The sequence below is a fragment of the Ambystoma mexicanum genome, chromosome 2q (assembly GCF_040938575.1).
Source record: "Ambystoma mexicanum isolate Mex_15411 chromosome 2q, UKY_AmexF1_1, whole genome shotgun sequence".
NCBI lineage: Eukaryota > Metazoa > Chordata > Amphibia > Caudata > Ambystomatidae > Ambystoma > Ambystoma mexicanum.
The window spans coordinates 1,136,945,339-1,136,972,389 of NC_090924.1; the positions used below are offsets into that span (position 1 = coordinate 1,136,945,339).

General features: G+C 44.0%; 1 long non-coding RNA gene across 1 annotated transcript; it reads right to left on the reverse strand.

Moving 5' to 3' along the window:
• Positions 1 to 735: 735 nt before the first annotated feature.
• On the reverse strand, positions 736 to 3,930 carry LOC138569995 (uncharacterized). The gene is made up of 3 exons (XR_011303369.1): positions 3,627 to 3,930; positions 1,544 to 1,659; positions 736 to 1,449 (listed from the first exon to the last, which is right to left on the reverse strand). It is a non-coding gene; the product is annotated as an uncharacterized lncRNA (long non-coding RNA).
• Between the last annotated feature and the right edge of the window lie 23,121 nt (positions 3,931 to 27,051).

A 27,051-nucleotide genomic window follows, 5' to 3' on the forward strand; every position in this document is an offset into this window, starting at 1 on the left:
GGATTGTGATCGTGTTCACATCTATTGTGATCTTCCATCCTCTGCACCATCTTCTAATGTAGTAGATCTGTTAGGAAATAATCAATGTGACTGCTGCCGCCAGAAACCTTGGATTATGTAGGTAATGGTGGTTTATCCCCTGGGACTCTTTCATTACAAGTTAGTACCTCAATTCTAAAAAGGGTATGTGCCATTTGTAAAGAATATTTATACTAACTTATCAGCTTGATTAGGGGCAATGTAGGGATTTGCCTAGAGGAGCGATTGAGAATCATTGTGGGCTCAATCATACTCGTCCCAGTGAAGTCCAAGAGACTGTAATATTAAAACTCAGAGGAGAGAGGAGAATCCTTATGGTACCATTCATACTCATCCCAGTCAGGTACAGCACTCTATAATGTTAAAACCCACAGTAGCGAATGATGGGATTTGTTATGGGATCATTCCTACTCATCCCAGTAGAAATAAGGTGATCAGAATACTGAAACCTAAAGAAGTAAAAGGGAATCATTATTGGAATAATCTTTTTTATATCAGTCAAAGTCAACAAGAACCTCTCTCTGTAGAGAGAACCAAGAGGAACGCAATAAAATAGCAAAGAATATTCACCAAAGAACGAAAACACAAAACATGTTAAAGTATTGAACGAGTTGCATTAACTGATTAAAAGAGTCACCAGAGACTATCTAAAAATCATGTATTGAATAAAGTGGGTGGAAAGCAAACACTCCAAACAACCTTGAAACCTGAGTGGACTGAAACAGAAAATTTATAGTAGTCTAGCTTCTAATATTGGAGCATTTATTCAATTATTTCATCATTTAATACAAGTTAAAAAAAAAAAATATATATATATATTTAGCAAACATGTTCTGGTGTGTTTACAGGACAGCGGTGTCAGCTATTCATACGGTGATAACAAACAAACTCAGTCATAAAAAATTCATACTAAAACAATAATAAAAAGGCACAGTGCTGTAATCCACTTCAGATCTATATTTATGTTACTTCAACCTTAGTGTTTCTAATATCATGAGTTATCAAGTAAAGGTCTTATACAGGGGTATCATTAGGATGAGGTCTGGCTATGGACGCCAACAATAATGCCCGACATGTTTCATTCTTATGCTAAGGGTTTAAATCTAAAGAACTTCACCAGGGGCTACTGAACTGACAACAACCTTATGCACTTCTCTATATTTTCACATACATCAATACGTGTTAATGACTATGCTGCAAGTAGCCTTACATTCTTAGGCTTTCCTTTTCTAACAACAATAAACAGCTTAAATCCTTCATAGCTTCTCTGTACCGGATCACATGAATTATTCTTATTAATGGAAAGACAGTCCTAAGTGTTGATACTAGTCTTCCTCTTTCGGGCTTCTTTAATGTGCCCAAAAACTTGAACAAACATCCCACGTTGCGTGGCTCGTCTGTCGATCCTCACTATGGAAACAAAATACCATGCACTCTGTTAGCGGACTAGAATAGAAAAAGACCCTTGCTTCATAACTAATTCTAGTGTCTACAGACTTCGTACCTTCTGTCACCCGACTGATGGTACGGGTGTGTGAGCCATTCTGTGTGAGGGTCTGGTCTCTATCTCAGGCTTATTTTTCTCTCTCTCTCTCTCTTCTCCCCGATCGATAGGGCCAACTGCAGAGAAAGAAAGAAACATTAAATCCCTGGTTATAAACCCAGTATGTTTTTACTCTCTATGTGGCACAACAAGACGCTAGGGGAAACTACTCACTAGAGCAAACACCCCAGGAGAAGGGAGTTATTCTGCTTTCCTTAGTGGTCACTTAGTAGGACCAGTTGACATTAGTTTGGACAGTGGACAGATTCAGTTTTCACTGATGAATGACGAGCACTTTAGCTAGTTTTGTTAGGTAGGGACGCCTTGTAGTATAGGGAGTGATGGACATTTTTTTCCTTTGGTTAATAAAGAAAATAGTGAAATGTCTTCTCAGAGTCTGCGTCCTTCTTCTGACCCGCCACAGTTGTGTTGTAAAAATCTGGAAGTAAATCTGTTTCTGTCATTTTTTGGCATTGATGGATTTACCACCAGTATTACCATACCGCCAAACTAGAAGTTTGGTTATAACAGGGAGGAGTTCTCTTTAGCGATGTGCTGGAGGTAAATCCTCCACTTAAGCACCAAAAACAGGAGGAATTAGCACCCATCTTAATTCCTACAAATCCCACATGGATTACTGTGAACTCAATAAATGGGCACTAACACTGCCATACCACCACTCTTTTTCATTTATTACTTTCCCTGGAAATTTGTGACGATTTTGGCAAATGAGTTAGGCATATCTGATCACATTACGAGTTTGGCGGTAATTCCAAAATAATAAAACAACACACTCGTAATGATGCCACATATTCCTAAAAATACAAAATACCATTTATGTAGTACACATAACAAAGATGTGACTTTTGACACTTGTATGGCAAGGACTATAAATTATACAAGTCAAGTGGAAGATATTTATTAACCTTGTAATAGTGAAAGGCTGCCGTACCCCTTTTGCTCACATTATCTCTGCAGCAGGCATGCCAACCCACAAAGTCACTATACAAACATACAAAAGTGAAATCTGTTACAAATGGCATGAGGACGGTGGGGGCAGATGGGCATTCACATGTATCATACAAATATTTCTTACTGGCAAATAGCCTATGCTTTGAACATATGAAGTTACACATCTTTGGCTTTGGTATAAATAGCACAGCAGAAACTTACAAAACACATGCATACATTATCTACTTCTCAGTGTTCCTGGATCTTCACCATTTCTATTAGAAGTGTGGAATGCTGATTCATGGGTACTGCCCTTGAGGGAGATGTAGACACACACTTTGGGAGCACACCCGCACGTGCCATTCCCCCATGTCACATCTCTTTGGAGGAAGGCTGCCCAGGAGAAGAAACCATTTGTAAACATGGACAATAAAATTTAAGTGCTGGTGCTGTAAAACATATCCAGGGCCTAGCTACGGATAAGACACGTGCACAAATTAAGCACTGATTCTTTTGTCTTGTATTATATAGAAAACCATTATAAAGTAAAGAATCAATTATGTCATCCTAGTTGTCCTTGGCTCTTCACTTTTCAGACTGTAATGATAGTGAACAAGACAAAAGACACACTTTATGAGGAACCTGAGGGGGCACCAAAGCCAGACCCCATTGTCAACATTCTGCTATGAGGCCAAAAAAGAGCTTTGGCCTATAACATGTCATCTCTGGGTATCTAGCCTGGGGCCTTCACTTCTTCGCACAAGCAAGTCTAGATGGTACAGCTTGAACCCTTTCTTCATGAGCTAAACCTAACTCTTGGAGTCCTTAGGGTTTTAATATAATTACTGTTTAGCACACATCATAGCTCAATACATCTCAGCCCAGTTCATTTCAACCAAACTAAGTCCGACTCTGATTTAAAACAAACAAATGCAAGTTAAAAAAACAAAATATTCAGTGCCACAAAGCAGAAGCAACACAGTCTTGTGCACTTTCGGAATGCATTTTTTTAATAGAAATATTGGTAAATCCAAATTCAAGGTATGTAACTTGACTCAAAGACTAAAATACAGCCTTATAGTGTAGTGCCTACCTGATCACGTGCCTGATCAGCTGATATAGAGGGCGCCGGAAGGCAGGGGAAGTGGGGTGGGCGGAAGGGGTTGCATTACAGCTCATGTAAGAAGGTGAAGAATAAAGACTCATCAAATCGAGGCTGGTGGGCGCGCCTTATTATATTTATATGGCGCCTTGGGGGAGGCTGAGGCTTTTATGATAGCACCTGACACTGGCAACAAAGGGAAACGCAGTGCACCCGCTAGTGCGAATGCCGAAGGAGGCGTGGTCAGACAAAAGTTTCCGAGCCCTGCCAACACGGTAATGAGCAGCTGTCTAGATTAAAGGCTGCGCGGGAGTACGCATGTCCGTAGAGCAAGAGATCAGTCAACACGAACTGAAATTAAAGGTACAGTGGCCCAGAGCAACATGCCTAGCAGTGCGCGAGAGGAGCAGTGCGCATTAACCAAATGAACAATTAAGACCTTGATCCATCACGGGACAGTGATATCCCTGCTTAATCAGCGTGACATACGCTGGAGCCGTGTGGGGCTAGCAATCCAGCCACCAACCTTATACTGGGACCTCCAAGCTGCTAAATACCGGCACAGTGGATGGATTGGGAGGTGCATGGGTCCCAACAAGTATTTCATTCTGCAGGGAGACCCCACTAGACCACCAGTGCACAGTACAAATGAAACCCTACCATTTTTACAGCCTGCACAGCACAAATAAAAACTGCAGTCTCACGGCCTGGGGAGTTTTGGCAGAACAGCTGCAACAGGACAGGAAGTCCGGATATTGGTGGCCAATTGGGGACAATCAGCAATCAGAACATGTCGGAACAAGACCGAATTGCAATACCTGCAACATCACCACACACGCCGCAGGGAGGCCTATCATCTAGACTACAAGACAATTTGACCATGCAATTGCCCGCCCGTTTCGACATTTTGGAGACCAGCACCCTGGGCCCAATTATTTCAATGAAGAAGCCCGCAGATCACAAATTATTGCAGGATGTGAATCCCCCGTGTTCCGAAAACGCCTCCTGCATAAGCAGCGGTTGTTCGATGAGATCTTGAAGCTGGTCAGGTCTGACACCGTTATTGAGATACAGGGTGGAAGCCATGGGCAATATCAAAGTATTGACCCCGCCATCTGAAACCATTCACGAGGTGACCACATTCTCGACACATCAACAGAACAGGGACCCTTTCTGCTACAGGTGCCATTATGAATTTCCACACAACGGTCAGTACCCCTCCCTGGGTCAACAATGCACAGCATGTACCTACACTATCCAGATATACAGATAGGGGCTTCCACAGTGGCCTATCACACCATCCCGGCCCTATACTGTATGTTCATGGCATATGGAGTATCACGAGTAGTAAAATCTGATAATGGTCCCCCATTCACGGGCAGGACTTCAAGACATTTGCTGAGTACATGGGCTTCAGACATAGAAGGATTACTCTGCTGTGGCCCCAAGCCAATGGGACAGCAACGCTTCATGAGCAACGTCAAAAGGACCGTCCAGATTGCCCATTTTACTCGAGAACCAGTAGAGAAGATACTACATCAACTCTTGAGAGACTACAGAAATACTCCACATAGCACCATAGGGAAGACTCCATCAGAGGTCATGTTTGGGCGAAATGTCAGAACTTGACTACCACACATCACACTGTCTGAGGAAAGTTATCCTGGAAGACCAGGAGATGAAAAAGCAAGATGCTTTTGCTAAGACAGATATGAAGCACCATACTAACACCAGACGGAGAGCAAGGGAAGTGAACTTAAAAGAAGGAGCTACTGTTGTGTAAGGCAACCTCACACTCACAAACACACTGCAGCGTTCAGCACTGCCCCGCTGACTATCACCAGAGTCAAAGGTTCACTAGTAATGGTGGGGACAGGCGATGGCAAGTAACCAGGAACTCATCGCACTTCCGGAGGTTTTCAGAGACACTGGAGGGAGAAACACAGAGAGGTGATGCAGAAACAAGGGAGTCAGAAGAACCCTAGGATGGTGATGGAGAAGAGCCTGACAGTAGGTTTTGGAGCCCTCCGGAACATTCCAGGCCTGATAGAATTCTAGAGGCTCCCACAGGACGAATACAGCAAGCCAGAAGCGGAAGGGGAGAGGGTTACATTACAGTTCACGTTAGAAGGCGAAGAATAAAGATGCATCCAATCCAGCCTGGTGTCCGCCACGCCTTATTATATGTATATGGCGCTGTGTGGGAGGCTGAGGTTATTATGATAGTCACCCTACAGTTACCTTTTGATAATATGCAAAGTGCTACTAAATCAGCAAAAGAACAAAACAAATATGAATCTTCATGTTCCAGTGGCTTATTTTTGTTTTTTAAATCCACCAAAAGGTTATGCTCACAACAATGTCATGCAAATAGTGCTAATTATGGTGTTACTAGTTTGCTTTCTTTCTCATGCTTATGGTAGATATCACAAAAACAAAGAGGTGATGGCTGGAAGGTTTAGAATGAATCTTAACCACTGGCAATGCTCTGGGCAACCCTCCAGACCACCGTTCTTCGCCTGCAAAGCCATTACAGAAGGGGAAAGACATATGCAAATCAGGCTTGGCCCCACCCAAAAAGGGGCAGTCCAGCCTGAACTGCTAGGCCACATCCCTTCTGTATGAGACCACAAGTATCTCCAAACATGTTTCGCCCTTGTTGGGGCTCATCCGTGAGGAGTAGCTTGGGTCTCTAGGCCCAGCAGGCACGGGACCCACGTCTGGGCATACCTGTCCCACTCAGGGTGACAAAGCAAAAACAAAGAGGTGATGGCTGGAAGGTTTAGAATGAATCTTAACCACTGGCAATGCTCTGGGCAACCCTCCAGACCACCGTTCTTCGCCTGCCAAGCCATTACAGAAGGGGAAAGACCATATGCAAATCAGGCTTGGCCCCACCCCAAAAGGGGCAGTCCAGCCCGAACTGCTAGGCCACATCCCTTCTGTATGAGACCACAAATATCTCCAAACATGTTTCGCCCTTGTTGGGGCTCATCAGTGAGGAGTAGCTTGGGTCTCTAGGCTTGGTAGATATCGGCAGTGACCAAGATTGCATATTTGCCTAACTCGAGTGGCCCAAGTGCTTTGATGGCTGCTACAAATGTTTTTTTTTAAAACACTTAGACAATCTAACACATCCTTATAGCGATTCAAACCATAATGCCCTTTTTGTCATCGATCAGAAAGGATGCCTTATATAAATGTACATATATTCCATTAAAGTAATTCACGCTTGAGATGTGATAAAGGCAAGCATTTTCCCGTAAGTTACATCAGCAGCTTATGATCTGTATTTGCTCTCTCTGAAGCGAGAAATGCCAGACAATGCCCTCGGGTTATGAGTCCTGAGTGTTGTTGGCAGCACCCAGGATGCCAACGTTACTGAGAATACGGGGAAGAGCAGTAGAAGCTGCCAGAGGGTGTCGTGCGATCATGCGGCATGAAAAACCACAGTGATGAGTTGTATATTTGTACACTTACTTCTGAGAACAGACATGCCACTGGCATTGCTCATACAACATAACGCAAGTTAGCAGTGTGGATTAAAGTCCAGATACATTCAAACTGGCTAAATATATTATATTACTTCATAGAAGCAAGAAAATAATTCAGGACAACTTTGATCAGCAACAACCATTTGTTTTCTTTCATTATTCACTAACGATTGAACCCCAGAGTCGACTGCTCATAGCTAGAGTGTAGCACTTTGTTCTAAGAATCTCAAGTCAATGCCTCATTTTGTACTTTTCATTAAAAAAGAAATAGGTATTTGCGAGTCAATTGCAGTTCCCAGATTTGGGGTGATCCCCGCAGCTTACCTAAACCTACAAGTTGGCTCCCACCTCCCAAGCCCAGACCTCCCAAGCTCACCCACAATGATTCTCCAAATACTGATAGACTACTGCCAGGTGGTGACTCCCTACTGTCTGGATTAACATTTAGGGGGTGGGGCGGGGATAAAGGCGGTGGTGTCCTCTACATCTCTCCTTCGCGAACTACCTAAGGGACCTAACTGATTGCCTGGTTGTACTTCCTTTGCGCTGAACAACATTTCTGACTCTGATTACACAGAATAAAGGGAGCATGGGTTGCAGGGGTGTCCTCTGCCCCCATTGTTTGGTGTAATGTGAGTCGGGGATTGCAGGGGTGTCCCCTGCTATCCATTAAATGGATAGAGGAGGACAATAAAGTGAAATAAATAAAAAATAAAAGGACCCTGCAGCGCCAGTTCCCAGCCATGTTGCTGGAACGGAACTGATGCCGCTGGGACGGAGGGGAGAAGGAAGCAAACACAGAGAAGTGTGCCGCCAAAGGTAAGTAGGGAGGAGAGGGAAGGTGGATTAGGGATGCAGGCAGAAGTGATCAGTGTGCTCACTGCGCTGCACCATAATGGAAGTCAGCAATTTCTTAGTCGATGTTATGGGTGGCGCAGTGTTCACATAGATCCCTCATCATTCTGTCTCTCTCTCTCTCTCTCTACACACCCCTTCCACTGAACTTAAAGGTCTCTCCCACTTCTCCTATCTCCACCCTCAAACTGGTCGTTCCCTGTGCTCCACTTCAGGGTTTTATCTCACCCCCTCATTATCTCCCCCACACAGTTCCTTGTCCTTGCCAATCTTTCTCTCCCTATCTCGACTCTCCTGTCTCTGCCCGCCACCTCCCTCCTGCTCTTTCCTCTCTCCAACATTCCTCACTCCCAACGGTACATCTGCCTTTACTCTCACAGCCTCTCACCTAATTCGTATCCAGTGGGAAAAGGTCGACAGGGGGTGACATTTCCCCAAATTTGCACTCCCTCGAAAATCAAGCACTTTCCCCAAATATTCCAGGATTGGAGTTACATTATTATTACACAGCCACTGAAGTGGCTGTGTAGTTATGGTTAAGTTGCTAATCCCATAGGAAGAGCACTTTTTGGGTGGCTTATAACTCCGCTCCCCCTGGACGAATCCTCACCAAACTTTGCAAAAAAAGTATATGGGCCACTCTGAATTTTTGCAAAGTTTGATGTTTGGTCCAGGGGGGGAAAAATTATAGGGTGGGTCCAAAAACGTCTTTTTTTCCCATAGACTGAATGGGGGGAAAACTTTGCGCACGCCTACAGCCCAAACCGCTGGACGAATTTTCAGTGTGCTTTTGTAAATTTGGTGACAATCCATCCAGTAATTTTCTTTAAAACGACCAAAAAGTATGTCTAAAAAAATGTGTGATATCTAAGTCCGCTCCACGGTCACACTTCCCTGTTCGCTCCGCGGACAAGATAACGATTGGCTAATGGGCTCGCGTCATGACCGCGGACACGCGACGTGTCCACCGATTGGCTGGAGTGAGGTGTGATGTGCGTCAGATTGTTCGGATGCGCCCGCCATCTTGGATCTGCCGACAGTGCGGCGGCGAACAGAGGCGAAATGCAGTTTTGGGGAGTGTTTTGGTGCGTCAGAGTGCTTGGGGAGGTTTAGGGAGTAAGAGATGGGTGAAATACTGTATTTGTTTAGGCGGCAGGTGCTACTGATGGATTCACCATGCCTGCGCTGTCCGGGATGTTTGTAATTACTGAAAATGAGGGGTGTCCTAAGGATAGTATTTTCGTCCGTGCTGTGCGCAGGCAAGTTGAAACTGTTCTAAGGACACTCGTGGTGTCAGCGGACATTAAAATTGAGTATATGCCGCAGTTAAAATTTTTGATTCTATGGGTGTGATACTGAGTTATAAGCCACCATGGGTGTGATATGCTGCGGTGGTTGTGGCCAGGGCCTAGAGTCTTGGGTACGTGGGTCAGGGACGGGCCATATGATTTAGTGCTGTCAGGGCAATTTATCTTAGGGAGATGCAGCAATGGACAAGATTAGCAAAAGATGGACGCGCTCTGCTGTCAGATTTCGTATGTTTCTAAAAGAGGAAAAATGAGGTAAGGTGCATTGGTAATGTTTGTGATAGATCAACGTTTGTAAAAAAATACATGGTCTGAAATAATGTGTGGGGAGGTGAGGGTTGATGCTGATGGTTGGAATATTTCTGACGTGATTGTGAATGAGTTTACAAAGTTTGTAGGGATTTTGTGCACACCTAACATGATGAATCATTTATGTATTCTTTTGACAGTTTTGAAAAAACAAACGTGGGTGGATTTACAATAAATTTACGTAAGGCTGATTGGCAATGACCAAAAAGTATGATGTTGGAGATGTGGCAATGTTTTTGTATTTGACAAGTGTCATAATGTTGTTAAAAAAATAGCGGCACAACTTCTGTGACTGAGGAGTAGGCTGTAGCCATGGGCAGTGGGCAGAATGTCGGGGTCATGGTATAAGGTCATGATCCGGACAATGTGGCTACTGGCCATGACCAGAAGGGACAAAACATAGGCTTTGTGGTAAAGTTGTTCGACATTAGGATACTTTTGAAAGGGCAGAAAAATGTGCTTGTGGTAATATGGTCAGAGTTTCCTTTTTTCTTTTTGCAGGCTGCCATGGAAAGCGAAGAGGGGACCTGTATGGAACACCTGCCTTCCCTTTCTATGGTGACCATCTTGGAAAAGGATTTTCTTTCCTAAACCGGGACGCCATAGGCGTCCCGGTTTAGGACAAAAAATCATCTTTTTTAGTAGCACGGGTTACTGCTTTGGAAATGTAGATTGTTAATGGCATTCATCCCCCATTTTAGGTGTGGAAGGGGGGTAATGATCCAGAGACCTTGTTATGCACTCTCTCTTCGATTGGGCTGATAACTTGGCCTGCTGGCCCTTTATCCACGGTACAATATTCCCATTAGCATAACACAAACTGCAAATGGAAATGTTGGAAAATCTTATTGCGTCTATGTACTTTACTGAGAAATATAAAGTAGATGGAGTCTATGCGGTTTTTTTTTTGTTCTATATTTTACTGTGAAAGGTGGTTCCTAAAAGATCATTTATTTTGTTTATGGATGGCTTTTTTTTGAGAGGACAGCTAAGAAAGAAAGTTGCGGATGGAACTGAGGAAAGAGGCACCAAACAGTAATATGGAGGGGTAGGTGGACGGGGGGAAATGTTGTGCGTGTGTTATTTGTAAGCTAGGGGCCAGTGTGTCTCATGCTCCTTCATTACAGCAGTGGTGCTGTTTCTTGGGGAGGAGGGATGGCCTCAGCTGATGTCGTTTTAAGATAAATAGCAGCTTTGCTAAAAGTATGTGCTGTGTACTACATTGTTAATGGCTGAGTATGAATAGGTGTTGGGTGTTGATGTCCTGGGTGTTATTCTTAGCAGAGCATGGTGGTGGCGCGGGTTGTGGTTGCTTAGCTTACCATAACTGGCGAATTTCAGGGTTTTTTCGGTTTTACTTGGAACCATAACGTCTCTTTAACAATGTTTTTTTTACTAGATTTCATAGGTGTTTAGTAGCACAACTTAACCATAACGTTAAGTTAACATTGAATATTATATATAGTTAGAAAAGTAAATAACACCCATCCTATAATATGTGGGGGGAGGCTTTTAGCGCTGCAGAGAATTAATCTTTTTCCCAGGGAACATTTTAACATAAAACCACCTACTCTTAACTCCCCCTTTCTACCTATCCTTCCTCCCATCAATCTTTCACTCACTCACAAACAAACAGCTCAATTGGTACCACTCTCTCAGACCCAACACCTTACCTTCACTCACTCAAAGCACTCCAACAGTGGCCTTACAATCCGTTTTTCCTGGGATCTCTACAAGCTTTAGTGAGTCTTGCTTCCAACTAGGATTTGGGAGGATTTCTGGGTCCCTGCAGTCTCTTTCCATATTTAGTCATTTTTCTGTTATCCCACAATTCCCCTGAGGTCTGTCTGGGGCTGGTGGATTGGGTGTTGGGTGTCTCATTGCTTTTGGGGAGGGAATATCCCAGTCCATTCCAATACTGGTAACAGCTTTGCCGTTTGAGTTCTGGTCCCTACTGGGAATGGCATTTCGCGTCGACTGCTACTTGGTCTTCTTTGCTTTGCTTCATGATTTCTGTGAGGCTTTGAAGTGGTTAGTTGTTCACAGGTACTTCTGTGTTCTGAAAAGAAGAAAGTAAGACATATCAAGGACAGAGGGTGATAGGTATTGAGGCTGAGACAGGGTACCATAACACTGCACATATTAAGTTACTCTGGGAGCTAGGGTTTGGGATCCCTTTCAACTCCCTGTGCCATTCCTGGGGCAGGACCAGCTCTGGCTGTACCCTGATAGACGGCCTAGCCCAAGTTGACAGGGGTTCCTATGTCCCCCTAACTGTGCCACATCCATGACTCTGTCTCAAGAGGTAGGAAGATATAGTGATTCCAGCAATATTTTTCTATTTATTAATTGTGTAAACCTCTTTAATTATAGATTGTTTTAAATCAATCCTGTTATGACAGAGCTTCCTACTTTGTTTTTCGCCATTCCATAGTGCTGTAAGCAACAATTGTTATCAATCTCAGAATGATGGGAGGCTGAGTCAGCCCCGCTGGGATTCGAACTTGTAACCTATAGTTTGATAATGTATCTCTTAAATTGGTATTTAATGATTTTGTTATCTGACCACCTGGTCTAGTGCGAAATGTCAAGTGTTCACAAATTAGTTTTTAAATCGACAATGCCGACAAAATACAGTGTGTGTATTTTGCTTGGGATGGCATTATGGAGGTATCTACTCCTGACAGTACAGCATAATGACCTTATATTTAAGGTTCCCTGTGGATCACTGTTGGTCCCAGCATACCTGAAAACACACTGCCACCATCACCAACCAATACCACCAAGCGCATGCTGGACCCAATGTCCCTGGACGCCCTTCAGGTTCCAACATCCTTGAGCTCCCAGCTTTTCCAGACAACCGAAAGCCCCTTGCTGGATCTAATTCTCAGGAATGACAATAGAGCATTCAGCACTTTTACATGGACGGAATAAATACACTTTTGTTGCCATATATTTATGTCTGTGTTTTTGGATCCTAAAGGAAATCGCAAGATTTTAGCCTGTTCAAGGTCATAGGTGGTGCAATTTCCCTCTGTTCATTATTATATTTGTTGCTATTGCAGATCTAAAGAGCTCCAGTATTATCCTAGAAATTGTCCACCTTTCAGGGGCAGAATTTCTAAGTAGTGCTTAACTTGCATCTGTTTCAATTAGTAACCCTTTACAAGCAGAGGCCATACCATAGTAAAGGATTTAGTAGCAACTAAGGAAATTGACTTTAAGAGCCTGTCAAGTCTGATTAGGGAAGCCCATGTAGTTCTTCCAGGGAGATATCGCCAAGTCAGAGGACACCATTATTTTGAGTAGGATCCTAGACTGTATGGGATACAATCTCTATGACATTTTCAAAGTAAATATAGGCCAATTTTAAATGTTTGTAGTGCCCCGTTAGTATCAATTCCATAATTGAAAGACACCTACCTAAGAGAAACACAATTTGAGACAACAAAAGGTCCACTGTCCATATGGCTACTTTGCAATATACCCTTTCACATTCTCTTCCCCAAAAAGGAATATTAAGCAACCTGAAAAATAGTATTAAGCAGAGCATCTATAGAAAATCAGAGTAATAATACCTGGTGTCTAGTCAAATGGTCGACAGACAAAGGGTCGACAGTCAAAAGATCGACACAATTTGGTCGACAGGTCAAATGATCGAATTTTTTTTTTAGTTATATATATTTTTTTTAGGTTTTCGTTTAGGGAAAAAAGTGTTTTTTAGCAAAAAAAGGGGGTTGGGGGGACTCCCCCCCCCCACCCCCCAAAAAAAACCAATGTGAAAAAACAAAACAAAAAAAAAATTTGATCATTTGACCTGTCGACCTTTTGGTGTCGACCATTTGTCCTGTCGACCATTTAGATTCGATCATTTGACCTACAACCATAATACCCACCACCCTCCTATTTACTCCATCATACTCGAATAATGTAAATGTGTGATTGTTTAAAAAAACTGAAGTGCACTTTCAAAATGAAGAGAAAAGAAATATGTAACCATTCAAAAGTACTTCCCAAATAAAAAGACTCACTCTGAGAACATTAAAAACTTCAGAAGTATGCATGGCCTCCATGCAAAAGGAGACCAAAATAGACATGCTGAAAATACAATTCCTACTATAATCATCGAGATTAGACTGTCCTGTACTGTTGTTTTCAGACAGACAATATGTATTTTCGGAATTGTTGAACATTTTAAAGTTTTACTTTGAAAGCTATTGGTGGTACAATTATCAAATTGTTTAAGCGTGTATATGTGGCATGGTGAAATGCAGGTAAGTCGACCTACTCTATCTCATTTTGGGAATGGCCATTTTTAGTGCTCAAGTTTTGGACCCTAGTTCCCAGGGCTGTGATGGATAGTGGGGAAAAAGGAAGTACTCTTTGCCGAAACTGAACCGCGCTTTTATTTGGTGTAAAGGTAGTTTCATTTCTTCAGAGAAACTTCTACCAAACTTGGAATGAGGCGGTATGACTTTGAGACTATACGAAGGTCCTTTTATTCAATTTAGAGAATAAATTGAGATCGAGACTAAATCCACCAACCTATTCCTTTTATTATACCAGAGCAAACCTTGGAATTTTAAACTGAGTTCAAAGCTAGGAAACATTGGCTACCGGGCCCCTTGAAGACGTACACTTATGTGCTCTTTGTATTTTCTAAAGTACGTCTAGGGATTCAGTACCACTCACGAGGCAGGGACTGCGGGGTAAGTGGCCCAAGGATACAGAAATGTTCTATTTGGGCCCAGGAAAAATCAGTTGTCTCTTCATCCAAGGGCTTAGCAAGTACTTCATCGGCAAAAATGATTTACTAATGACCAATTACTAATACCACATGCAGGTGTTTATTCCTCCATGCAGTAAATGTCTCGTGCAATGACAACTCAGTATTAGAGACATTTTTTAAAACGAGGGGTAATTAAAGTACCACGTGTTTTTACCTAAAGCTTGGAAATAGTTTGGTTCTCAAATAAAGTCTTCTCATTAGCTTTAATACATGATTCTCTTTGAAGAAAAGGAAGGACTTACTTGCGGTGAACTGTGGCTTGGAGTCAGAAAGTGTTGTGGTGGGCAATGGAATGGTTTTGCTGTAGTTTAATAAATGGATATTGTGAAAGTGAATTGAAAAAAAGTGCAAGGTTCTCATTTTGGCAGAAACTCTGTGTGGGGTGATCTGTGTGCCCTGGTTGGTGTGTTTGTTTTTGTTTGCTTACATTTCTATTGACTTTTCCTGCAACAAAGGTGTTGTTTATCGTGTTATTCTCTTGGGAAGGGTTACCTATCCTTGGATTGCAGGATATGTTGCTCCCTCCCGTACCATTCCAATTTCTCTACTAAGGTGGCATGCAGGAGTCGCTGCGACAATGCCTTCTTGAAGATGTTACAAAAGTCAATTTCATTTGGGCCAGCTTTTCAGAGATTGGGGCATGAATGTCTGAACGATTTAGCCACCTGTATATCCACAGAACAACATGTTTTTGGTACAACCCAATCTTCGTACCTACTGTGGCTTTGTGTGATTTCACACTTTCCTTACTCCTCAGCCTGGAAGGTCATTTTTATCTTTATTTTTATTGAGCATTTCAACATACAAAAATAACAGTTAAGACCTAGCTATAACAAACATAGAAATAACCAATTGAAGAATGCTAGACTTTAATTCGCTATCTCCCCCTCTCCTCCCAGGCCATGACATCACCAAGTCTTAACTGGGTGTTGGGTACGAATAGCATTAAGAAAAAACAAACCAAGGTGCAAGACAATCTCGGAAAAAATGACAATGTGAGGCTGAAAAAAAAGCATGGCGTTTGGCAGGTCGCAACTGACAAGCAATAAGCACTCCGGAGAGGTGAGGTGGTTCCTCCAGCACCAGCGAGCTACAGCTTGAAAGCATCACATTCATCACTCAGGAGAACAACAGACCAGTTCAACAGGAAGGAGTCTATTTTTGTTGGCTATTGCTGATAGCTTGTCATACATAAAAATGGCCCACAGCTTAGTAAGCCACTCAGCCTTAGAGGGTGTAGAGGGGCTCTTCCATTTCTGGGCGAGGGCTAGTCTACTGGCCCTCAGAATTGCTTTGACTAGTGTTGGGAAGGTGCTCACATCAGAGTATGGGGTAGGCGTGCTCAGGAGAACCTCCAAGGGATGGAGGGAGGGACCAGTACCCACAATTCCATTGATCCAACTAAGTAGCTCGGACCAATAGATCCGGATCACCGGACACTCCCACCACATGTGATACCAAGTTCCACGTTGAGTGCAATTCCTAGGACAGAGAGGGGATGTTCCCTCGAACATCTTGGACAAGGTAGCTGGGGGGCGATGCCAAGAGTGAAGCATCTTAAAACCATATTCCATAGCTGAGGTATACAGGGACCCAGAAAACACAGATCTAAAGATCGCTCTCAGTGTTTGCTGTTCAAGGGTGAGCCCCAGTCTCTCCTCCCAAACTCGCTTGAAAGGTTGCCTACCCTCTAGGTTCTCCGTAATTAGGGTTTTATATATCTTGGAGAGTGAGCCCCTTCTAGATGTAGATTCCACCATGATTTTCTCAAAGGGTGTAAGTTGGTGGATAAAGTCCTCCCTACATTTGGGGTGGGTAAGGATCCCCTTAAGGCATAGATATTCAAACACAGTAGGTGGATTGTCTCCCATTGCCTCAGACAATTGGTCATATTCAATGTAGGCTCCCTGGCGGAAGAGTTGGGCTGCTCTCTCCAGACCCTTTTCAGACCACGCCTGGGTATCACGGAATCCTTTAGCACCTAGGTTTAAGGGGGGTCCACAGAGAGAGGTCAGGGGGGACGGCCAGGAGGACAGGATCTTATTATCCTTGTCTGCTCTCCAAGACGCCCATAGCATGTCCAGGGTCGGGTGAGAGTTGAGGCGGGCTGGGAGGGATTTGGGAGAGGCTCACAAGAGGTCTCTAACTGTTTTGGGATGGGAGTGATTGTCTTCAATGTAGGTCCAGTAAGTGTCCATGTCGTCCCTCATGTGCTCCAATATCACTCGAAGCTGGGCCACCTTGTAGTATAGCCTAAAGTCAGGAACTCCAAACCCCCCATAGGGTTTCGGTAAGGTTAAGATCGAGTGTTTGATTCTTGCCCTTTTACCACCCCAGATAAAGCGTTGGACCCGAGCGTGCACTGGAAGGTCTTTTGCTACACTAGTATATAGTTTGGCTTGTGTTGCATGATGTCCACTTTATCTATGCAGTCTTTTTCTGGGGATCTTACTGAAAGATTAAGCTTCTGAGAGGGGGCTAATAGAAGCTGTGGATCAAGCACAGTTGCTCCACCGATGTATAGGCAATGTTATGTAACAGGCATTTATAATTTGCCTATTACCATCACCAGGTTTCACATTGACGAGCCTTGTCCAAATGTAAACTACATATTGGGACTAATGCTATATGTTATAATCATTAGTTAAAGACCACAGACCACAAAAGTGATTGTCTTTAGACATTTGAATATGTTTTTCAAATGATTGCTTTATGGGATTTACACGCAGTATAATGATGCTGAATGCCCGGCAACTGAACAAAATGTATTTTAGACTGTATTTTTAATTTTCTTCCCCTCCTTTTTCTGTCCCGTTTGCTGTATTGAGAGGGTAAAGGGATTGTGGGTGGGGAATTCTTTGATTATTAATTTTTATAAATGTTGTATCTGTAGATTGAGGGATGTTATGACATTGTTGCATTTGTATGGAATTGTTTGTATTTATAATGAATTGTTTATTGAATTGTTTCTTATTGCTTTATGACCTGCCATATTGCAGGGTCTCTTCAAAGTGCAAACTGTTGGATTTCCACTTTGGGAGGAGGATAGGGAAATGACTGAGGGAAGAAAGGGTGACGTGCAATAAGCAATCAACGTACAGTACAAAATACTATAGATTCCTGATTAACAAGCAAACATAAATGTGCAATGGTGCTTCGAGGGCCGAGCATGCAGGTTATTCTGATCCTTGATTTTCGGGGCCTATGGTGGTGAACTTCTAATGGTTTAATCTTAACCTCTACTAGGTTGTAGATAGATTAATGAGCAGGAAAGACTTTATCACCAAAAAGGAGTCCAGGTTTCTCTTAAATTTGTCATGGTTTCTTTCAGTTCTTAGGTCTTTGGCAGCACTATTCCAGTACTCGGATGCCTTTACTGGGAGCATTTGCAATCCATGTCTGAGTCTCCAGAGGTTGGTTGGGATCACTTTGTTTTCTTCTGCCAACTAGCACGCTTCCACTGAATGTTTTGATGTGTAACGTATACTATTTTGAAATTAATTCTGGAATCAACTGCGAGCCAAGGGAGAGTCTTTAAAACAGAAGCAATCAAGTCCCATATTGCAACGCCCAGGATTTTCCTAGTAGTTTATTTTGAAGTTGTCAGATCTGATATTTGTTTAATCCTGAATATAGGTTATTTAAGTAGTCAAGGTTTGACAACATTTAGCCTCTGGACAGTTTTATCTCATGTGTTACTTCTAGGTACAGTGTTGTCTCGTGTAATGATAATTGGAAGTGAGCCCCAAGCGTCTGGCTACTTGAAAAGGAGCGATAAAGGGGATCCAAAGAGGAGAATCTTTGTTTTGCTAGCATTTACACATTTTTTTATCAGTCATCCACGTCTTGAACTGCCTAGCAGTAGCTCAAGATGTCCTTGTGGTCGGTTTGTGCACTGAACAGACTGAAGGCAGTTTGGGCATCCTACATACAGAGTGGGGAATTCAGTGACAATTGCTTAATTAGGAGTCTAGAGGTTTGATGAATATGTTCAACAACCATGGTGATAGTGGGGAGCCCTGGGAAAACGTCTCCTTTTAGAGGGGTGGATTTCATTGCGAAAATTCTCGGATGGGGCAGGCACCACGATATTTCAAAATGTATTGATAGTTATTTATTTGTTTATTGAATACCTATTGTTATGTGGTCCTGTTGCCAAAGAATCCGTCCTGCACTGAGGGATAAAAATATGATTTGCAAAATGTTCTTGGGTGAGCTACCCCAAGAGATTGGAAGTACCTCTTGTGTGGCTTTAGTTTTTCGGCAGCCTTATGTATGCCTTGGATCCACATGCCCAGTAATGGTCCATAATAACTGCGGTTCCTTGTGTCATTCCTGGAGCTTCAAAGATTTGTCCGCAGTTTTGATTCTCTCCCATCTTCCTTGTGCCATTTTTTCTGAAGCATAGTTTTGGGCTCTCCAGTGGCACTATCTGGAGGGGTCCCCCTCTATCTTTGACCCATGTTAGTAACTTTACTAGCTTTGGCCACAGAGGTTTGCATAACGTCTGTGAATTCTCTATTGCTTCCTTGCAGGTTCCAAGGACCATCCACGCTCGGCAGATTACTACTCCGTCTTCCCATACATCTGGGGAGACCACTGACCCCCAGATCTGCATTTGGCCTCTGTTCTTCCAGACTTGAGCCTCTTCTGCAGTCTTCCCTCGAACTTTCAGTCTCGGGTTAACTTCCCATCTTATCCCTGATCCTTTGACACCAGGGTTCTCGTACCTGATCACAAGATTTCTGGTGTGTGCTCGGTTTCTTGTTTTAATGTCCTGGACGTAGCCATCTTCATCCAGGTAATCCTTTTCATTGGCCCATATCAATGAGGCATCTCTTCCCATAAATTGTCCTCTGGTGTTGGACATTGCTACATGTGACATACAGTGTGCTGTAGGGACATCAATTTCTACAGCCACGAAGATCTTGGATTTTCCCATGCTGTATGGTAGGAGTGCACAGACAAAGCATTCTCCTTCTGACTACCTTCGTCCTACTTCCTTCATGTTTTGTTACCATCTGTTGTTTCCGAGATGGGCTGTGCTGTCCAGGTAATCATTAAGTTCATTGTTATCTTCATGCGGGCTTCTCTTGATTCTCAGCGTTCTTCTGTAGTTTGCTATGACTACGTCTTTGAATGCATCTGTGCTGCTTTTCCACTTCGGGTTTCTCGATGGAGCAGGCTTCCTCGACTGCATCGCTGTGGTAGGAGGAGGATTTGTGCTTCCTTTCCTTCCCTTTTGCAGTCTGCCATAAACTTCCCGTAACCACCATTAGTTCATCAACCTCCCAACTTGTGGCTGTGTTGTAGGCCTGCGGCTTGTTCCTTGTGTTGGAGCAGGTGTGCTTGCAGTTATAGTTTCTGTAGTTCTGTTTTTCAGCTCCTCGTGTAGTTTCTTTGCTTGGACTATGAATGGGAACAAATACTCCATTAGCATGTGTGTCTTCTCTGTGAATTCTTTAGTGGCCACTTCTGTTCTTTTGAGGGATCTTGCTATTCCCTCCTTTGGCATTTCACTTGGCATTTCCTGGTCACTTCCACTATTCTCTGGACTTGGATGTTCGGTAGGCAGTTTCCCCTTCTCTGCTGCCTTCGTTTGAGGCCCTGTAGCCATTGACACTTGCCCTTGTCTATGTGTATCCTGTGTGTGGGTGCGTGCAGTGGCCAGTGCTACATTATCATTCATTCTGTGCTGACCCTGTCTCCAGCTTTTCTCTTCATTTGTTACCACAAATGTGTCTAAATCATTGCTTATTACATTTAAATTTAGTTCGCTACTTTTATCATCAGGTTTTCTTGGGACTGGGATGACTATATAGGGTCTGGGTGCTTTCGTAGGCCCCAGACATTCGTTATCCAGTGGGTGTACCGATAGGGGGACACTTTGTGCACCAATAAAGAAAGCAGTTCTGATTGTTAATAATAGAAAAACAATTATGATCACTGTACATATGCACATAATTGTTCTGAGTGAAAGTTTGCAGCATTTTCTTCCAGGAAAGCGGGGGCGCCCTTCTGTTGGGGGTAAAACCAAGTTACTGTTCTGGGCCCCCATTTCGAATGAGTTGATAGTCAGTTATTTATTCCTTCTTTTGCTCTGGTCTCGTATTTCGAGATTTCGTTACTATCAGAGGGACGAGTGCTTCTCCAATGTCTCTCCTCACGTGAGTGACGTGGGTAGTTTCTGGGTCCTCAGTACATTTCCTGTGCTAGACTAAGGAAAAGGGTTAGGCTAGCAGTTCTGATACATCACATTTATTATGCATATCTATAGTAGGTAAGGTCCCAGTGCACTCCTCAAATTTGTTTTGGTCCTGAGGACATGCTGGAACCTGTTCAATGCGAAGGAATGAAAAGATGGAACTGCTAAAAATCACACAAAAATAAAATGTTGTAAACATAAAAGTAAAAATAAAAACAAAAGCGAACATTAAAAATAAAAATGAACATGTGGCAAAAATAGGAAAAAATGAGCTAATCGTACAAAAATAAAGTTGTAAAAATAGGAACAAAAATAAAATGAACATGTGGAAAAAATAGAAACCGAGTCAAAAACTAAGATGTTGTTCAACAGGAACACAAATAAAAGCAGAAGTCAATATATGAAAAATAGAAAAAAATGAGAAGGATGCAGAACAGGAAAAATACGATGGCGAAGTTCTTGTGTCTGCTCCTTTCGTTTGGTCTCTCGGCGACAAGTGAGGAACAGTGTCTCTTTTCTCTATCTGCTCCACGATGAAACAATGACGACAAAGTTCTATTTTGGAGTTTCTCCTTCTAAGGCTCTCCTCAGCAGTGGATGTCCATAATTGCTTCTTATTTGTGCTATGATAGCCTTCAGGAGTCTGTTTGCGCGTTTTTTGCTGGATCTCGGAGGAATGATTGTATGTCGACATTGCTGGGTCTACCCACTAGTTCTGGAAAGTTTTCAAGGAGGTGGAAGAAAACACGGTATGCATATTGGCTGTCTTCTGGTGTTAATGGCATTTGCTCTGATTTTCTAGCCTCTATATCACAGGCCTTTCTTGCAGCGTGAACAGTATTTGTCTTCTCGATCTGTCCCTCGGCTAAAGGTCTCACTGGAATCTCCTTAGGAATTCTCGCTGGAAGTTGGACCGCTCCACAGTGGTAGTTGAAACTGTCTATATTGAAGTGGTTGGAAATGATGGCCAGCGAAGGCTGATCCAAGACCAAGAGAGACTGGTCCTCACCAAAATGCTGTCACCAGGGAAGACGAGGGGCGCATGTACACCTTGTTTGGTGTCTGCTTCAGCACTTCCTGCTGCACCCTGTGTTGCGCCACCCCCTTTTCGCCGTCGCTGCAGTTGGCCTGAAATGGTACTGGATGTCAAACAGTTCAGGTACTTTTGCATCTCTGTTCCCAGAATCTCGCTAGTCGGCTGGGCATCACAACTAGTTCTATCTCTGAGGGTTAGAGGGGTCCTCATCCTTCTGCCTGTAACTATCTCGTGCAGCGTGAGGTGATGGTCGGAGCCTGGTTGGTTCTGAAGTGCTGTAATGCCAGTGGTAGGCAGTGCAGCCATCCCTTTTTTAATGTGAGCTTCAACTTGGCTATCCTCTCTTTAAGCAAGCCGTTGATCTGTTCACATATCCCATTCCCCTCTGGATGATACGCCGACGAGAACTTGTGCTTTATACCAATCCAGTGGGTGTACCGATAGGGGGACACTTTGTGCACCAATAAAGAAAGCAGTTCTGATTGTTAATAATAGAAAAACAATTATGATCACTGTACATATGCACATAATTGTTCTGAGTGAAAGTTTGCAGCATTTTCTTCCAGGAAAGCGGGGGCGCCCTTCTGTTGGGGGTAAAACCAAGTTACTGTTCTGGGCCCCCATTTCGAATGAGTTGATAGTCAGTTATTTATTCCTTCTTTTGCTCTGGTCTCGTATTTCGAGATTTCGTTACTCGAATCTGTTCGAACACTGAATTTACAAAGTGTTCGAACATTACCTCACACACCCCCCATCTAGGGAACACTTCCCTCACCAGGAACTTAGCAGCACAGGCAGCGTCGGGGTGTGTACAGGGGCCTGTTTCTATCCATCTAGAGAAGGGACACACCACCACAATTAAATACCTGTTCCCGTTGCACACTAGAATCGTGTCGACGTAGTAGATATGTAAGTGCTGGAATGGTCCATTTGGTCTGGGAATGATTCCTCTCACTACTTTTAATGTGTGCCCAGTGGTGAATTGCTGGCAGATAATGCAGTTCACCATGAAAAATGCAACATGCTCCGCTAAATTCGGCGTGAACCAGTCTTCTGCGAGCGTTGCAGCAAGATTTTCTTTTGTCATGTGGATGGGGTAGTGCAGTTGGTCTAATGCTACCTTTAGGAGGGCAACAGGCATTACTGGTTTACAAGTGCTGTCTTGTCTCCACAGCCGTCGGAGGGGTTTAAAGAACACCCTCGACGCTTCTATAAATTCTTCTCCTCTTGTGGTGCCTCCCCCTGGAGCTCCATTAGCTGGGTCTGCCCCATATTGCTATAGGCCTCCGGTGTGGCTCGCGCTACCATCATTCATTCATGGTACGTGCCACCTCCACGTCCATGATTGTTTCAATTTTGGATGCCATGCGCTTGGCTTCCGTGTCCGCTTTATGATTTCCGCGTGACACGAAATCTGTCCCCTTGGTATGAGCAGCGCATTTCACGACCGCTATGCCCACTGGGAAATCTAGTGCTTTTATCAGCCTGTCCAATAAGGCTGCATGTTGCACTGGTGTGCCATCTGCTCGGAGGTAGCCCCTTCTTTTCCAGCGCGCTAAGCCTGCGTGCACTGTGGATGTCACATAGGCGGAGTCGCTGTATACCGTCACTTCCTGGTCTGCATGATTCTCAATGGAGCGTATCAATGCCAACAGCTCTGCAGCTTGTGCCGAATAATGAGATGGTATTTGTGCACTAACAAGTACTCAAAACTCCCCATTTGCTAGGTGTTTTATCACGGCAACGCCTGTATACCTTTGTCCGTCTTCTTGGTCGATTCTTGAAGACATGTCAATAAAGACGATCTCTCCACTCGCCAGGGCATTCTCTTTTACCCTGAGGATCTCATCATAGAATTCCTCATAGTTTGCACAGTCATGTATAGTTTCTCCCCTTGAATGGTTCAGCTATGAATGTAGCAGGGTTCACAGTTTTACATCGCACTATTTTGATCGATGGGTTGGAGGTAATCACCTCATAGGCGGATGCTCTTTGAGATGTCAGTGTGCCCTTTGGCTTCTCTGGTATGGCAAACAGTGAGACCTCAACATACAATGTCATGGAGCATCCCATCACAATGGACGATGCCTTTCCAATAGTGAATGCGGCAGCAGCTAGGTGTGGTTCGCATGGGAAGTGGCCCTTCATGACTGGGTCCAGATTCCCACTGTAATATGCTAGGGGCTTGTACCCGAGCGAGGTTCGCTGCGCAAGCACTGCCGCCATAAAATTACCATCGGAGTGTGAGAACAGGTAGAATTCCTCTGCATAATTAGAAATCCCAAGGACTGGGGCTTTACAAATTGCCCCCTTGAGTTCTGTAAACCCATTTTCCATTGCCTCGGTCCATTCGATACCTTCCTTCGTTGTCTGGGCCTTTTTTAGGGCCTGAAGCAAGGGCTTGGTGTATGAGCTGTAGTCAAAGACCCACGCTCTGACATAATTGCACAGGCCTAAAAAGCTTTGCATCTGTTTTATTGTGCGCGGCTTGGCCGTGTTCATGATGGCTTCAGCCCTTTCTGGTGTTACCTTTTTCCCTTCCTGAGAGATCAGTTGGCCTATGTATAACACTTCTGGCTGACAGTATTGCAACTTCTGCTTAGTAACCTTGTATCCCTTCTCAGCCAGTATAATCAATAGCTGCTCAGAGTCATGCCTGCATTGCTCTTCAGTGGTGCTACAGATCAGAATGTCATCTACATACTGCAAAACAACACTGTCCACCGCAATACTGATTAGGTACATCTGCAGGACTCTGTTGAAAATGGATGAAGACTCACAGTACCCCTGTGGCAACCTCGTACTTTTCAGGCGCATTTGTCTGAAAGTAAATGACGTTAGGTCTTGAGAGTCACAGGGCAACGGGATTGAGAAGAACGCATTTTTCAAATCAATCACCGTGAAATATTTTGCCTCAGTGGGTATGCTGCACAGAATTGTGGATGGATTAGGGACTACAGGGAATTCGGCATCAACGATATCGTTTAATGCTCGTAAATCTTGGATTAAACGCCAAGACCCTCCTTTTGATTTTTTGACAGGGTAAATCACTGTGTTGCAAGGTGATTCTGACGTCACTAGGATACCCTGCTCCATCATGGCGGATATTGTGTTCGCTATTCCTTCATCTGCCTCTCTGGACATGGGAAATTGTCGCACTCATGGTAAAATTGCTCCTGGTTTCAGTTTGATTTTCACTTCACCCGCCCCTTTCAGGAGACCTACATCATAGGGCCCTGTAGACCATACCGCGGCAGGCACTCGGGTCATGTTATCCTCAAAGTATTCTGGGCGTACCAGTGCCAACATCATTCTCTGTGGCACCTCTCGTTTGATCATTTTGACCCAAAATATGGGACTCATCTCCACCCTTGTCTCTTCTAGGTCAGGGTGTTCTTCGAACAGATCGTCATCAGTGACGTCAGTCACTCGATACCCTTCTTCAATGGCAATAATCGCACACCATTGTCTGCCTTCATCGTCATATCCTTCAACCAATACCACTTTTCCACGCACTGTGGCAGATTGTATTACCAAGGGAAATACTTGGCCCTCCTCTTTGTGCATGGGTATTCTTGGCCTAAATAGAAACTCATCAGGTGTCCTCATAGATTTATCTGTGAGGCCTGGCAGTCCCGCCATAAGCACCCACACACCATATGCAAAGGCTTCTGGCTCTAACGGTACAGCTCTCATGGCTGTACGTCCCGAGTGTGCTCTGATCATTTCGCACACGTTTGAATAATGCATTCCTGGCGTGGAGCATACTATACCATCCTCGGTAAATGAGATGGTCATGTTTAATTTAGTCATCAGGTCCTGACCCAAAATATTTACTGGGGTCTGGCGTGAATATAATAGAGGTACATTCATTTCACGCTCTCCCACTGAGACTGGGAGTGCATCTGTAAAGGGAACTGTACTATGAGCTCCAGTGAAACTCTGGGTATCTATGGCCTCGCCGGACAAGGAAAATTTGCCTTGTCAACTAGGAAGGAATATTCTTTACCCTCTATGGTGGCATTCACCCTAGGTTCACTATTAGGGTCTGGTGTCACTGATAGGATAGAACACATCAGGGTCTCCCGTGAGCTGTCCTATTTTATATATAGGTTCGGTCCACTGTACACTTGTGGGTTTCCCCCATTTCCAGGGTTAATTCCCCCTCTGGGATTATTGCCCTGAGCCATCTGCGGCGGTGCCTGCTCGGGTTGTCCTTGTGGCATATTCCCCATGTTCGGTGTTTGAACCACTTGCTGTGCACCTTGCTGCAAGCCTGCCGCCTGCTGCTGCACTGTGTAATTTTGGGCACCGCCCTGTTGCGGGATGGCAGGTTGATTCGCCATGCCTGCCCCCGTCCCTTGGTTATTTTGCCACATGCCATGACTTCTGCACATGCGGCACGTGTCCAGTCATTCCGCACAGCCAACATACTGGCGGTGGTCAGGCCATCTGTCCATCTGACATAGTTGGATTGCCCATCTGTGTGTTCTGGAAGCCACCTTGAACATTCTGAAACCCTCCTTGGTTACCTCGAAACCATCCCTGATTACTCTGCCATCCTCTATTTCCAAAACTTCTTCCCCTCGGGTAAAATCCAGTGCTACCTTGATTATTCTGCGATGGGTTAATCGCTTGCTGTATGCTTGGTTCGGCCGGGCTGGTGAGCATTGCTCCCTCGAGAGCATACTTTGAGAGCTTCCTTTGCACCAGCTTTGCCTCCTCCCCCTTATGCGTTGCCTCCTTTTTCCGATTCTTTTCCTGTAGCAATCTACAATAGTGCGCGATTGTCAATTGTATTTCGGCCCATGGTTTAGCTTCTATTCCTACCAATTTCTTGAGCTGTTTTTGCACCGGTTCTGGTAACCCTTGGCACAATATATGGTAGAATACAGGGATAGATTCCGTCCACGACTCATGCGTTTTGAGTACCCATGCGTCTTGAAAATTTTGGATATAAAACAACGGATCCTCAGATTCCTTCATTTTTCGAGTCATTATTGCTCCCATATCAGAAGTGTCTGGATATAGTGTACTCAGTGCTTTCCACACTGCTGCCCTACAGTTATTAAATGCCGCTCCATCATGGGAGGTGTCAGTTATGGTTACCCTAGGGTAGCCCGCCAGTTTCCACACGTTGTCTGCTCTTTCACCCAGTATAGCAATTAGGAGCCCCTTAATGTCCCCTATGGCTAGGGTGACGCCCCCCGTCATTTTCTCTAACTCATGTATCCACTTTCCGGCTCCCGATGTCAGCATTGGAAGCTTATTTTTAAGATTTTCTCGGCCCATGTGTGGCCATGGAATATATTGTGGTCTTGCTCCCCCTTTTCTAGTAACGGGAATTGGAATGCACAGTCCACTTTCTCTTTCCCCATAGTTCTCGGGTCTATTGCCGGGGTTGCGTACCCGCCTTGCCGT